The sequence below is a fragment of the Lepisosteus oculatus genome, chromosome 4 (genome assembly GCF_040954835.1).
Source record: "Lepisosteus oculatus isolate fLepOcu1 chromosome 4, fLepOcu1.hap2, whole genome shotgun sequence".
Classification (NCBI taxonomy): Eukaryota; Metazoa; Chordata; class Actinopteri; order Semionotiformes; family Lepisosteidae; genus Lepisosteus; species Lepisosteus oculatus.
The window spans coordinates 38,565,750-38,581,837 of NC_090699.1; the positions used below are offsets into that span (position 1 = coordinate 38,565,750).

Below are 16,088 nucleotides of genomic sequence, written 5' to 3' on the forward strand. Positions count from 1 at the left end.
CCTTGTCACACACAAGTCCTGGACCACACTTGAAAAATTAATTAGATCACCCATTATTACAGAAAGATTCTGAATAAACACAGCGGGACTTCTTCTTTACCAGTAAAGCTACGAGCTGTGAGCGGGGAGTTATCCAGAATGTCTGGATCACCATCTCTCTGAGAAACCAGACATTGGCCCATCAGAATACAGCATGTCCACCTTATGACACACGCACTGCAGAACAAAGAACAAAGCAAAAAAAAACATGCATGCCCAAATGTAAGCACAGGCGAGCTGGAGCGCAAGTGCAATCCGATCTGCTGACACACTGGTTAATTTATCAAGCAGGAATCATTTCTCACTAACAATGGCGTGTTTCTGTTGCAGGCTAACACACTGTGGCTATAGCATAGGCAGCATTCTACAAGCAAAAGAGGTACATTCACTGCTGGAAGCTTCCTGTGCTGTTTTGTATTTTTTTTGTTGGATCTGTTTACTGAGCAAAATGTTTATTATGACACTGCGCTAACGTAGAACACGAGCTTTAAAAAAACTGCTGTCTCCGTTAAAATGTTTGGGGCTCAAAAGCACAGCACGAGGGTCGCAGCTGTTAATTCCAACAATTCTATTGTGTAAACTGTGTGTTGCAGAGCAATGTAAGTGAGCAAACAAACAAATGGGTCCATTGCAATTACTTCCACATGCAAGGACACACCAGAGTGACACATCACAGGTGTCCATGAAATAGTGCTCAGACTGTGCTCTTAGGGTAATAAAAAGCAGCTTATGCCAGGGCGGCACCTTCAGCTGAGTACTATCCTAATCTGTACCAAAATTAACCTTTCCCTGTTTTGACCCTCCATTAAAAACAGTCCCCAAACCACAAACTGAATGAAGCTCTTTCATGTTCCAATGAACACTGACAAGCACAGTTTCCCATTATCCCACCACACTACACCTGGGTTTTGCAAAGATCGTGCTGAGTTTCTGCTCTGTGTTGTAAGGTTTGAACAATTTGCATGATATTTTAAGACGTATCATTTTAATATGGCAGGGCAGTATACGTATACTTAACAAGGTTTATCCTTCCATTTTCTAACCATTCAGAAACCATTTCATTCAAAACAGGGTTGCGGGGGAGCTGGAGCCTATCCCAGCAAGCAACGGTCACAAAGCAGGATACAGCCTAGAAAGGACAGCAGTCCATCAGAGGGCACACACATTCACACCATTTTTATTAGACACTAAGTTTCAACCCATATTTCACAATTTTTCTTTCTATTATACTACGATGTTAACATTCTACAGTATTAAACAAATGCATACTCCCCTCCCAACACACCAGACATTACTATTCACAACAGGCTATATAGTAGTACTTAACCAAACTAAATACATAGCCTTTGTTAAAAACTTTATACCTTTATTCTATATTCTTTACAGCTCATAAATAGGTAATAGAATGTAACAAATCTTCAGTGTTCTCAGAAAAGGTGTTTTTTTTTTATGAACAATTTTGTGACGGGTTGTAGATCTATAATCCTGATGGACAAGCCAGACATTTTCATCTGAAGAATCAAAGTACCAAAAGTGACTGATCTTTGGCTGCAAATATGCACTTCCAACGAAACTTGAGTCTTGGTGTCTTGTTTCTTTAACTCTAATGTCAAGAGTTCAAACACTTAACACAGTGGTAAGATAACATCGCAGACTTTGGACAACGATGTTCAGAGTTTCTGTCAGAAACCCTAGAAAGACTGTGTGAGCCAAGCAGACACAGAGCTTTGTCAACATGGGAGTTCATCAAAAGTAGTAGCAGGACTAAACTGCAGGTCTCACCTTCCTCATGCTTCAGAGTTTCAATCCGTTTCTTAGAATTCCATACATTTTCTAACTGATTCTTCCAATTCAAGGTCACCGGGGAGCCCAAGCCCATCCCAGGACGACAGTCCATCATAGAACACACAGACGCAGACACACTCACACCTAGAGCCAATTTTCACAGAAGCCAATTAACCTACAAGTATATTTTTGGACCATGAGGAAAACCCGAGCACAGACAGATAATACCCCAGGTCTGAAACTGAACCACTGCCCTAGCATGCCACCACCAGGAACAATTGTGGGAGGATAAAAATCAAAAACAATTAATGGACTAAGTGGATTGAATTTAAAACATTGTAAAGAAGTAGGACGTCAAACCTTAGAAAGAGAAGATGTAAAGATCCTGTAGGGGGTTTGGAGTCATTTATTATCTGTTTTCTTGTCTTTCTTGTGCCCTGTTTCAAATACAATAACGTATTATACCGTAATCATTCATTATTTTCATTCCTGATTTTGCTCCTTCTTAATTTCCTTTGTAAAATAAGTATTTGCAGACAGAACTTTAAATTAATAGGATTCATTTATCACAGTGTAAAAAATAACAGCAAAAACTATTCACCTGACCTTTACAGATGACTACTGACTACACTGCTCAATACATTTTGGCACATTCACTGTGCTGTGCAACTTGGCATTTTGAAACAACTCCACCCACCCAACTCCTCTCCTACAAATGACTGTTTAAGCAAAGAAGCATACAAAGTACCATGTGACTTCCATTGACTATCTTTTGTAAGAACAAACCCTTTATACATACAGACTGTAGGAACAGATACTTGTGTATCAGCTTAACAATTCTTACAGTGTTGTGAACACAAGAGGGTCACATGTCACAGTAATGCTATTCTACAAAATTCCAGGAGAAGTAAATTCTGAACTGGCTCACTGAATAGCCACAGAAATTCCCAGGTTTCAGGTTTTTCAGGTCTATCCAAGATAGATAGGGTTAGGTGGACTGTTCTCACCAAACATCACAGTTACAGCTTACTAAACATTGGTGATAACAAAAATGCACTACATTCACAAGTGAATCTTTCTTGTTTACTGGAATTAAGAACCCCTTAACGTTAATTAATATTAACTACTTTATGGCCCTCCAACTAGGTTAAAGAAGAGGATTGGTTTCGCTTCAAAGGAAAATTGCCTCATGATTTTTTTTTTTAAATGGTAAAAGTCTAAGAATGACAGACAAATCTAACCAGGTACAAGGGAAGTATAATCAAAGTCTAATATATTTAATGTTTTTTTGCAGTGCTATTTTACAATTCATATCTGGAAATGAGTACATCTTGCACTGGCAGAGGTTTAACGTACTGTTGTCATATCAATATATAGGCTACAGTAAACATTTTGCAGAGACAGTACACAGTTACAAAATGAATATAGAAATAAACCTAATACTATATTGGAACTAATTTCACCTAGTGGCTTGTATTAGAAACTCAGGATACAGGGACACACAGGTAAACCAGATAACTGAACAAATCATGTTTTGATTTTAAGGTGCCTCACAAGCAGGTATAGCTTTGTCATAACTGACTACAAAGAAGCTGGAACTGTGGCAAAAGAACACTATGATAATATTATCTAAAGCAAAGCAGCAACACCCTTAGAAATATCCAGCCTTTTTGTAGGAAATCCTACATTCATTGGCTAAAGCAGAGGAATTTATAAAGCTGAAGGTGACAACAGTCCTTTCTAAAAATATAAACATCATTTCAGTCTCTGAAAAAAAGAGCGAAACAGAAATAGTGCATTAAAACCAAACTGAATACACCCGCCCCAGGTTCTGCACTGAAACAAGACAACAGTGTACAGCACATTGAGAGAACTCTAACCGTCTCACAGCTGCTAACCGAGCACCATCCAAAAAAATGCTATTACGCTGTGCCAGTCAGTAATGTCTGGAAGAGGGGAGATTCCAAGCCTAGTGATTACATCCCTGCACGTTTGACTCAGTTGTGAAACAAGATGCTCTCGAAAAAAGTTTCAAACCGAAAACAAATAAGGTTTTTCTCAAGAGGGAAATATTTTGCATAAAGACAGACACTGAACAGATGACATTCTTGACTTCTTAAAGTGTAGTCTATTTTGAAAGCACTAAACATAAACTGGCAGTGTAAGTAAATATCTTTCCCCCTTGGCACTGATGTTATCATCACCACAATCAAACAAAAAGCATAAAGCTGGACTTCTATAGAAGCCGTAATAAAATGTATTATTTCCATCTCAGAAAACTCATTCATATTTTATTTGACATTGAATTCTCAGTTTGCCAATGAAGGTCCACTTGATCTGAGTGTGTGATATGGGTTTTCATGCCAGCTGAGCTCCCTTACCCTGAATTGAAATCATTTTGATTAATCTGAACTTGGCTGAGGGCAGCAGGTCTTTCTCCAAATTCTGGTGAATGTCCAGGGCCTTGCAAAAGTATCGCATGGTGTCCTAATTTGTGAAATTACAAAATAATGCATGTCTCGTTTAAACATAATATTTTGAAAAACTGAATGCTCTGACTGATAATTTATAAGATAAATTACAGTAAACATCAGAAAAACGATTTCTTTTTTTAGTTTAGTTGAGCTCAACAGTGAAATATGTTGATTGCATAAGTAATCAGACCTCTGAACTATTTAGTGGGAGCAACATTGGCAGGAATTAAAGCTGAAAGTCATCTTGGGCAAGTCTCCACCAACTGCATGTCAGCTTGGTACAATTCTTGCCCATTCTTCTAGGAAAATGTGCTCGTGCTCTGTTGAGTTGAAGATCACTTATGGACAGCAGGCTAGAAGTCTCTCCAAAGATTCTCAAAAGCCTGCAAGTCAGGATTTTTGATTGGGCCAGTTTCACTTTCTTATTATTATGCCACTCCAGTTTAACGTTTGACCTTGTAAATGGGATCACTGACCTGCTGAAAGGTTAATGTTCATCACAGTTTTTAGCTGTTTAGCAATCTGAAGCAGGTTTTCACAACTTGCCCGTATTTTGCTCCATCTATGTTCCCCTCATTTTTGACAAGCTTCCCAATTCCCTGCTGATGAGAAGCAGCCCCATAACAACTCCTCCACCTCGCATTTGTGTTGATTAAGTGATGTGCTGTGTTTTGCATATAGTCCAAAAAGTTACTGTTTTGCCTTGTATGACAATAAAATCTTCTGCTACATATGTGCAGTATCACTTAAAACCTTTTTTTCCAGGCAAGTAAGACTTATGTCATGCCAGTCTGCCATACCGCATGGTTGCATCCCTAACCAGTCTTTTATTTCCCACCTGGTCAGTTTGGAGGCACAGCCTGATCTAGGCCTTGCCTGAGGGGTACAGTACAATACACCATCTTCTTAACTACACCATTCTCAATTGGATATTCAGTGTCTCTGAATATTTATTCCCTCATCCTGATATGTGCCTTTTTATAGCTTTATCCTTGAATTGTTCTGAAAGCTCCTTTGTTTTCATAGCTGAATTTGTGCTTGACATCTTACAGAGGCAGATATATTTATTCTGAAACCATTTGACTATTAAATATTATTGCACAGAGATACAACATTACAACTAATTGCATGAATTGCGTGTCAAAGTAATTTTGTTTACCTGCTACAGCAAAAGGGTTAATACTTACACAATCAACATTTAAGCTTTTAATTTTTCTTTAGCAAATATACTAGTAATTTTTCTTAACACTTAAATTTGCATCCAAAAAAGCTTTTGGTTTGTGTTTCGAGGTTTAAACAATATTCACTTTAAAAATGTATATAGATTACATGTAATTCAACAAAATGTGATATCAAAAAGGAGAATAATTTTGCAAGGCACTATATATAAAACAGGCAATTTTAAGCAGCTTTGGAAAAAAGCCATGTAAAATAACATGGTAATAACCGCAGCTTCTTACCGGATATTTACATATATTGTGGAATACAGTAAGATCTTATGGAACTCTGTACAGGATATGAAGGATTTTAACGAATCCTTCAGGATCTCATATAGAACCATCTACAAGATTTTTACCAGGGTTAACCAGGTCCAGGTTTATAAAAATAAAAACACAAAATATCTGGACTTTTGAGACTACTAAGGATATTTTCTCATACGGAACACGGAATTTCCATAAAAACCAAATGCATTGTTAAAGAACTTCAAAGTAAAAATACTCGAGCAACTTTTACAGGTAACTTGATTAATTTAAGAATTCATATCTCTTTCTATTTAACTAAAATTAGATTCATCTTGATACTTTTAAAAGCCTACTATATTTCAACATGCCACTAAAAAATGACCACTCTTGGCCTGTAATTGTAATGCATTCCATTCTTAGCCTCAGTGTTGATTAATCTACTCAGTATCATGTTTAAGTGTGGAAAACTTCAAAGTTATAAACCTTGCACTGGCAAAGCAGAGGCAGAGAGAAGACATGGGTTAATCCATTGGTGCACAATTTAATTTGATAAAGCCAAACCCATTGTGATTGCTAATGCAAAGCAATTTCATTAATAAAATCCATGGGCAGCCTAGAAGAATCGCACTTGTATTTATGTTTCCATGAATCACTTTTTAGAGCTCTAGGGTCTTACATTTAAGAAAAAGGAAATGCATGCAGCTGTATAAAAAAAGAGACTGAAGCATGACAGGTATACATAGTATATATGCTACAGGAATGGATATGAAGCACTCTCCAATGTGATTCAATCTTATCATGGTTAACAAGAAAATTACAAAGAATAAGACAATGGGTTTTCAGGGAATGACAATTAAAGAACATCTAAACCTTAAGTCACATTATCTTTATTTCCAGTTCTATGTCAAAGACATGCTCTTATTTACACCAAGGGTGGCGGTAGTGTTACAGAATATTTGGCCTCGTTATTAAAGCCGATTCCCCAGGAGTCTTCAAGTAAACTGGAAAAGCCCCTTGGTAGAAGCCACCAGCAAACATATGAGCAAGATGGGCTCTCTGTTGTTACCTACAGTTGCAAGACAATGTTTGTGAACCCTTTGGAATTACCTGGATCTCTGCATTAATTACTCATAAAAATGTGGTCTGATCTTCAACTAAGTCACAATAATAGACAAATACAATCTGCTTAAACTAATAACACACAAACAATTGTACTTCTTGTCAATATTGAACACATTGTTTAAACATTCACAGTCCAGGCTGAAAAAAGTATGTGAACCCTTATATTTAGTAACTGGTAGACCCTCCTTTAGCAGCAATAACCTCCACCAAACGTTTCCTGTAGCTACTGATGAGACTTGCACAACGGTTTAGACCACTCCTCCTAACAAAACTGTTTCAGTTCATTGATATTTCTGGGATTCCTTGCATGAACGACTCTCTTCAGATCATGCCACAACATCTCAGTTGGGTTGAGGTCTGGACTCTGACTTGGCCATTCCAGAACACTAATTTTCTTCTGTTTAAGCCATTCTGATGTTGACTTACTCCTGTATTTCGGGTCATTGTCTTGTTGCATCACCCACCTTCTATTAAGCTTCAGGTGACGGACCACTACCCTGACATTCTCAGGTGAAATGTCTTGATATATTTTTGAATTCATTGTTCTCTCTATGATAGCAAGCTGTCCAGGTCCTGTGGCAGCAAAGCAGCCCCAAACCGTGATGCTCCCTCCAGCATGCTTCACGGTTGGGATGAGGTTTTGGCATTGGTGTGCAGTGTTTTTTTTATCCTCCAAACATAGTGTTGCGCATTTCTGCCAAAAAACTAAACTTATGTCTCACCAGTCCACAGAACATTGTCCCAGAAGCAATGTGGAACATCCAGGGGGTCTTTTGCCAACTTGAGTCGTGCAGCAATATTTTTTTTAAGAGCAGTGGTTTCCTCCGTGTTGTCCTTCCATTAACACCATTCTTGTTCAGTGTTTTTCTTATAGTGGACACATGAACAGAGACTTGGGCAAGTTCTAAGAGATCTCTGCAGGTCCTTAGCTGTTACCCTAGGGTTCTTTTTCACCTCCTTCAGCATGGCAAGCTGCGCTCTTGCCACGATGTTTGCAGGACACCCACTCCCAGGGAGAGTAGCAACAGTACTGAATTTTCTCCATTTGTAGACAATTTGTCTTACTGTGGATTGACGAACACCCAGGCCTTTAGAAATGCTTCTGTAGCCTTTTCCAGCTTTATGCATCTCTACAATTCTTCTTCTAAGGTTCTCTGATATTTCTTTTGATTGGGGCATGGTTCACATGAAAAGCTCTTTCTTGAGAAGAGCAGACACAGTAACCAACCTTTGTGTGCCTTTTTTAGAGGGCAGGGCACCTCCAACCTCTTCTTATTGATTGGAACACCTGACTCCTGACTAGCTTTTGGAGAACTCATTAGCCTAGACGTTCACATACTTTTTCCAACCTGGACTGTGAAAGTTTATTCGATGTGTCCAGTACTGACGGTACAATTGTTTGTGTGTTATTAGTTTAAGCAGACTGCGTTTGTCTATTATTGTGGCTCAGTTGGAGATCAGACCACATTTTTTATGAGTAATTAATGCAGAAAGCCAGGTAATTCCAAAGGGCTTACAAACTTTTTCTTGCAACTGTATACACTTACATGAAAAAGTGGAATACTAAGTGTGAATAGCTATATTGTAAATCCTAACTGTGGGGAAAACTGACCCATTCGTTTTCAAAGAATTCCCTTTAACAGAGATATGCCCAGGCAAACTAATGATGACTACAGACAAGTCCAGACCAAGAATTAATATGTGCAGGGAGTCTGAAAAGGATTTTGTATCTCAGTATACCCAAGGATATACGAGAACATTAAAAATCTGCCGTAAAAAGTGATTTAACCTCACCATTTTGTTGGTTGTCTCCTGTTTGAGAAGTTTGTTAACAATGCAGAATCTACTCTGTACGATGGCCCTTTTAAGGATTTTCTTCCAATTTATTAGATCAATTACTTCTTACCACATATTTGTAATGATACACAGCTATAATCTTTCACATAAACAGCTTAGTTAGCTGTGGCAAACCTGTCTACGTGGGATATTCTAAACTCTAGACATTTCTGTTCCTCATACAGGGTGATGTTCATTAAAAGTGCAGTCTCTGACACTACTACAATCTGAAGCCCTCTAGCTGTCCACGAATGGACAAAGGTTCTGTGATCCTCTGTATTACATGAACAGTTGAACATTTGAAAGCTTGTAAACTATTCAGTTAAATTTATCGTACTGTCCTTTTGAAAGATCTCCAATTTGCATAGCCTCTTTTCTGAGAACAATTCTAAAGCCAACTGTTGTGGTTACAGATCTGCAGTAACTCACATGTGACTCCACCATCACTGGACACCAGAGATGCTAAAGATGAATAATTAATCGAGGCAATGGATGTATTGTCCAATACAATGTTGCTAAGTTCGACAGGATGTAGAAAAAAAGAAAAACGAAGTTCTGTTATACGGGCACTTAATTTTTCATCTAGTGCATTCAAATGTTGCAAGTCCTCTTAACGTCTAAAAAAAGAAAATCACAAAATCAGCTGAACAATATGAAACATTACAAGTATATATAGCCTGTTTCAATCAAGCAAACTAAGATATTGCATCAGAGATAAGTGAGGTCTATACAAAAATAAAAAAATAAAAAACAAAAGAGAAATCTACACACTCTCATGCGCAGTTTATAAAACATTGTTGTTGAATAGGACTGTATCACAACAGATAACAATAACATTATATATAATAAACAACAAACTTCACTAGTATAAATGATCAGGGGCACAAATACTAAGTTATTACTTAATTCTTCAAGCCCTGCTGATATCCCATACAGATAGCATCTGCAACTCATGGCTGTTTTGTGGCATCACTGCACTTACTCATTATGGCTATATTGTATCTAGGAAATTTTAAAAGCAGTCAATGATTGAAATTGACAAAATGAGTGGCATGATGCAGCAATACAGTCTACACACTGTAGACGATACAGTGTTACAGATACAGTAACTTTCCTCCATGTCTGGGCCTCCATTCTTAGGCCACTCCTTGTGCATGAACATTAAAATGGTTTAAATGACAAATTACAGAATATCAAGAAAACATCATCCCCCTTAACACACATTGGAGCAATGAAACACAGATAAAAGGCAAGCTTAAAATATTTTTAGTTCAAAAACATACAGACCCTCCTCCCCCCAACACGCATTTACCCTCAAAAAGTATTTCAACACTGAAGCTTAAAAAAACCTTAAAACTCAGCATTTACGAACGAAAATAAACGTGCTCACTGTTTTTAAAACACAGCTTCTGATTAGGTCACAGTGATTAAACACTGCCTGGTTCTTTTACCTAAATCAATAAGTGTTCAATAACAAAGAGAAACCGTCTGCTACAGTATAAATGAATAAATACAGATTTTGAGGAACGCAAAGTGACATGTATTTCGGATTGGTTTTCGTAATTCAAAACATGAAATCAATGTGTGGGCTCCAAACTTTTCTGCAGGTATTGGCCCAATGTCAACAAAGGTTTTACATTTTGACAATATGACCACAGTATAAATCGTAACTGGCACCCGTTTAAGTAAAACACAACAGTTCGTGCTTTAGCGTGGTTTACTATCAAATGAAACCTCTTGAAGTCGTCGTTAAAAGCTAGAAAAATGCAGCGCCACAATTCGGAAACATTTTTTGTGCGTGCGCTCATGCAGCTACTCCCATCACACGAAAAGAGCTCACGCTCAATACAGAAATCAGATTACACACAGAAAGGCTATCAATATTAAAACATAGGTTCGCGTTACTTACCAAGTAACAAAATTACTAAATTTATTTCAGATACACTTTTATAGTAATGAATCCAAACAGAGTTTAGAAGGCAAAACTCACGTACTGGCAGGTTAGTTGGAAGGAGCTACACCGTTTTAAACTCTTTTACGTTCACCTACTACGATATAAGCATAACAGAGAGTCCGTAAAAAGTTCCGCTTTGGATAAAAAAAGCTCAATAAACTATTTAATTACAAGTTACATCACGATCAGCAACTAAACTTGCTAGCGTACTTGCTGGATCGGTCGTTAGGCTCCTCGTTCAGCAGACTGGAGATTTTCTGTGAATTTCATAATGCGAATCGTTTTATTTTACCCACCCAATAATCCGCCCCTTGCTCGTACTACAGAAGATTAATTTACCTGTCTGCGCAGGTTTCTGGGCTCCTCGTCTCGGGTCTGGATCGTAATTTCGGTCTAGCGGATTGATCCAAGCTTTTCACTGGCCACTATTTCACCCTTTTAAGATGCCAGTTATTAAGTACGGTAGTTTCCATGAATGAAAACTGACGTGGGGCCAAACCTTTTTTCGGAGATGCTTATAGCACCGTCGCTATTAAAACGTTTATGCCTGCTTTATAAAGTCTATGGGACCAATAGATAACATAATCCCTGTGTAACCAGGATCACTTACACTACACAGCAATCAGCTGTCATACAGATGGAAGCTCCTACAGCCAGCCTCCCTCCCTGCTGACATCAGCACCCACTCCTGCCAGGGACCTTCAATGAAACACGGGCTGTCTTTACTCTGCCTGCATAAAAAGATGATGGGTCACTTCATGCTGCTTTGCAAAGCAGCCATCGACTTTAGGTACTATACATGCTCTGAAACAATGTACAAATGTATAACAATGAAAATGTAAAAAAAAACTGGTTCTAAATTTCTTATTTTTATTTTACAAAAATATTCTAATTATACATATGAGACAATATTTTAAAAAAGCTTACTATTTTTTTTAAAATGTTGATTGGTATTCTAATTCTATTCATGTATCCCCCACTGTATAGGAACACTTCTATTTCTGAGTTTGGGCTCATGAAAGTGACCAAATAGAATACTTATTTGAATGTGAAAAGAAACTTCTGTCTTTATCTTCCCATAAGCTACCTTTTCAGGGAGGCCTCTGAAAGTCGAGGAATACTGTACTTGCATGCTTAATTGAAAATCTACAAAAAGTGAGTTGTCCCTGTCTACTTTGTCTAATCAAAACAAGTCACTTAACACTAAAGCTTTCAGGAAATTGAGTTAGGGGAACTGTTACAGTATTTTTTTGAAGCTGCCTTTTCAGATCTAGATAATACTGTCTTGTTGTTTCCAAATTGTACCCTATTTCTAAAGCACTGACAGGGACTTCCATAAATAATACCACTCATTCTTTGAGTGATAGCCAATCTCCCAATTTTACACAATTTTAAGACAAAAGAATCATGAGGAAAATTCATTCTATTTCTACCTGTACTCATAAAGTATGTATCCCAGAAGAACGTTTTGACAGACATTCAGTGTGAGAAAATGAGTTAATAGCATTTTCTCGTGTATACTATTAAAAAGTATACTTATTTGTACTGTTTTAGGACAATTTTAGTATTCCTCTCCAGACACTTTCTTTATGATGCAGTATACAATAAACACGACATAATCTAAGAGCTGGAACTTGAATGTTAGTTCATTTCTAAAATATAGCCTGTGTTAGTGGGGGGTGGGGAGTTACAATTCTGCCACCACACTCCAAAACATTAAACGTACCTTTGCCCTTTGAGAAACTCAAGCATTTTGGATAATTTTGTACTCTTGCTAGAATTTGCCATGTTTAGAATAGACACAAAATAACAGATAACATGCATTTGTGCACTTCTCTTTATGTGGAAATTGTAGTACTGGGAAACTGATGCTTCTTTCTCCCTAATCAAAAAATTCAATTTTATAGGCTTACTTATGAAGGGGAAAAATGAGAAACAGATGAGTTAAGAAAATAAATGTTTTTCCTTTTGTGGTTTAATTTTACGAGATGAAGCAATACTGTATTGTCCAAGGCAGCTGCCTGGCCTGGATGTCTGAACAATTAAAGGGGTCAGATTCTGCCTGAGCTGTTATAGTGGAGATCTGAACCTAGTGGCCTAAGGCAATAGGTAAACTAGTTTGTTACCAAGCAACGCTCACCTTCTCCAGAGATTGCAGACCAAAACAGACAAAAAAGATACACAGAGGGCTTGATTCATAACAGTTTACCATTTGGTTGTTTACAACCTGTGAGATAGTTGAACCTATTTGATTTATACACCCATTTGTGTCAATTTGGTCCTTTGAACTTAGTAATAGATAACTTGTGGGTAAGAATACATCACTGTTTGATTTGTGTACGATATTGAAGTAATTAATTAAAAGTAAATTTCAGACGTTGCTTAGGACTGAGAGAGCAGTCCTTATTTTTTGAGAATCAAGTGATTGTAGAATTATCGGAAGTAAGTTTCCTTGTGTTTACAATTTAAGGTTCCTTTATCATAATCAGTGCTAAAATATCAAATAAATGGAGAGTGTTGTGAACTGAGCATACCACAGAGTTAGTAGTACTACCTCTGGATCAAAAGCTGTTATTATTGGAAAACTAAAGTGTGAATCTGTTTGGCCATCCTGCTTGTTTTACTTGTTATTTCCAGCTTACAATTGGAGGAAACCACAAGGCAGTGGAGCTTGGTGTCTCTAGGTGCTCACATTCACGAGTGTGCTGTGCACTGCTGACGCAGAGCCAGACTGAGGCCTGACTGGAGGGTGACTCATTCATTAATGTTCTCCCTCAGGTCCCAGATATCAGGATTTCCAGAGCGCATATTTTTGCATGAAAAAAGGACCCTGATTGTCTGGCCTTTTGGATATGAAATGCATGAACTCCTACGCATATATTCCAAAATGACATGGCAACGCTGCCACAAATTGTTTGCATAATTTTTTTAATGTTTAGAAATATCACTCCATTGACCTTTTCATTTTACACTAAAACTGCTGACTTCTGTGGTGAGTGTGTAGTGCACGTTGTGCCTAGTTATTTGAAAGGAATCCGATAAGAGCTGTAAAGGGGGATAGAGAAAGAAGAATTATTCTTTTCTCACTAAATGAGATCATTCTTAAGAGCCAGAGCTACAGTATATACGCATTGAATAGCAAACAGCAGCTGAGTCATGTGAAATTTTCTTTTTTTCACACTAGTTCTAGCATTGTGGAAAAAAAACATTAAGCAATAAATTAAAATAAAAAAACATGTGCGTGGGATCAAACTATAAATTCTGATGAATCAGAGAATTAAACTTTAGAGACGAGCATATTTTATTTTCAACATATTGTATGCTCAGGTGTGGTGGTGTAGTGGTTAGCATTGCTGCCTTACAACCCTGGGGCCCTGGGTTCAATTCTGGACCTGGGGTGCTATCTGTGTGGAGTTTGTATGTTCATGTTTCCACCAGGTGCTCTGGTTTCTTTACATAGTCCAAAGACATACCCAGTGGTTAAGTGGCTTCTGGGAGAAGTGGCTCTGATGTGTCTGTTTGTATCTGTATGTGCCCTGTGACAGACTGGTGTCCTGTCCAGGAGGCGTCCTACTTGGTGCCTGTTCCATGCCAGGATACTAGGGGGAGCAGTTAGAGAATGGGTGGATGTATACCCAATCCGTGGAGCTGATTGTATTCTAAGGTAAATGTCTATATGTCTGTTCTAGCTTGTACATAAAAAACAAGCTATGACAAGAAAAACGGTCTGCTACTTTATATAGGCTGTATATATTAACTAGTAAATCATTGTGAGTTTGTGAAGCATAATATGATGTTAATATGAATATTATGACTGTCATTAGATAAATGAACAGATTAATTGACTGACTCTGGAATAGATTACTGAATACTGCTATCAGAACTGAAAACTGATTCATTAAACAATCAAGGCACTCAGTTTTCCAAAGCTGCCATCATAGGTGTGGTAATTGCGATACTTATTTTCCCATTTCCTCTTGGAGAGTTGCTATTGTTTTGGTGGTGTTTGTGAGAAGCAATTAAAAACTGTGGAAAAAATAGCACTGAAGAGAAAAAAAACAATGTTTGATGACAGACATTTCCCAGCCACAGTATATCAAGAACAGAGGAGTTAGCTCAATGAAAATTGGATGCTCTCCAATCTGTACGTGATGTTTGGCAAGGTTTTTCCAAAAAAGAATATGTGCGTTGACGCCGCCATCTAGTGTCCAAATATGACAATTCTGTACTTGGTTTTAAGGTTGTGGTACCCTGCTGCCCATTTATTTATTCTATTTCAAAAATTTATTTTTAACTTAAATTATCGTAATTGATCATTTCAATTCTGAAATTGTGCATCATTGTTAAAGTTCAAAGTTTTGTAATGATATCCGTGGCATTGGATTGTAAGAACTGTAGGTCACTGTGTAATTGTTGATGATTTTAATCCGCTATAGCCATGGGGTGATTTAGACCAGGCACGGGCAAGTCTCTGAGGGGCCAGAGGCCAAAGGTGAAATACAAAGCAGTTGATTACATGGCTCTCAAGGACCGGAGTTGCTCGGGCCTGTTTTAGACTCTGCTGTTAATGTGTTATACATTATGTCTCCCAGATATGTTCTCAGGGATATGCTGTTGTTGAATTATTACACACATTTGGGCCCAAACAATTAACTGGCCTTATTTTTTGCCAAAAGGCATAAAAAGGATCCTATTTTCTTAAACATTTCTGATCTGATCTTTTCTATTTTACAGACATTCATATAATTTTAAGAACATATACTACAATAATTAGGACCACAGTTCATATTTTTGTAGATACACACTTCTGACTGTCTTCTAGACTGGCTTCAGTCTCCATATTACCTTGTCTTGGATTATGGTGCTTTACCATGACATATGTACTTAAGACTCATTTCATACCGTATATGAAAGATATGAATTCATTCACACACACTTAAGGCTATTAGAAATACAACTCTAAATATATGCATCTAAGACATTTTGCAAGACAGACACTTCAAAGCCTTTCTTTAATATTTACTTCACCATTAAGACACAATTTCACCTTTTAAATGTGGACTGTGGCTTTTTGATGATTAAAAGGTTTTAATAATTATATATAATACTATGCATAGATAAAATGATAAAAGTAAATAAGTCCTGTCCCAGCATCCTAAAATACCACTGTTCCATTTAAACATCTTGAGGTTTCCTTCATGTGGCTGGAAAAGGAGTAAACACCTTCCCCTCAAGGCACATGGTATTTCAATTTTATTATTTTGAAAGATGATTTGTGCTCACTGTTGGAAAACAAGTGGTTCTAATATTGACCTTGTACATGTACTTAGCAGGCTGGCTTTTAATAACATTTCAAAACAGTTTCAAGAGAATTAAATACTTATTTGTGGACTTAATTTTATGGAACTGGTGCAG

The 16,088-nt window shown here is 37.4% G+C and overlaps 1 protein-coding gene across 3 annotated transcripts in view; it reads right to left on the reverse strand.

Moving 5' to 3' along the window:
* The window catches only part of dnmbp (dynamin binding protein), a 61,931-nt gene extending 50,599 nt beyond the window's left edge, over positions 1–11,332 (reverse strand). For 2 of the 3 annotated variants that reach the window (XM_015347613.2, XM_006630836.3), the window contains exon 1: positions 11,013–11,332. The gene's annotated coding sequence lies outside the window, so the exon portion shown is untranslated. Of the gene's footprint in view, positions 1–10,713; positions 10,771–11,012 lie in introns of those variants that run through there. The other variant, XM_069189197.1, reaches the window with a different exon arrangement.
* Between the last annotated feature and the right edge of the window lie 4,756 nt (positions 11,333–16,088).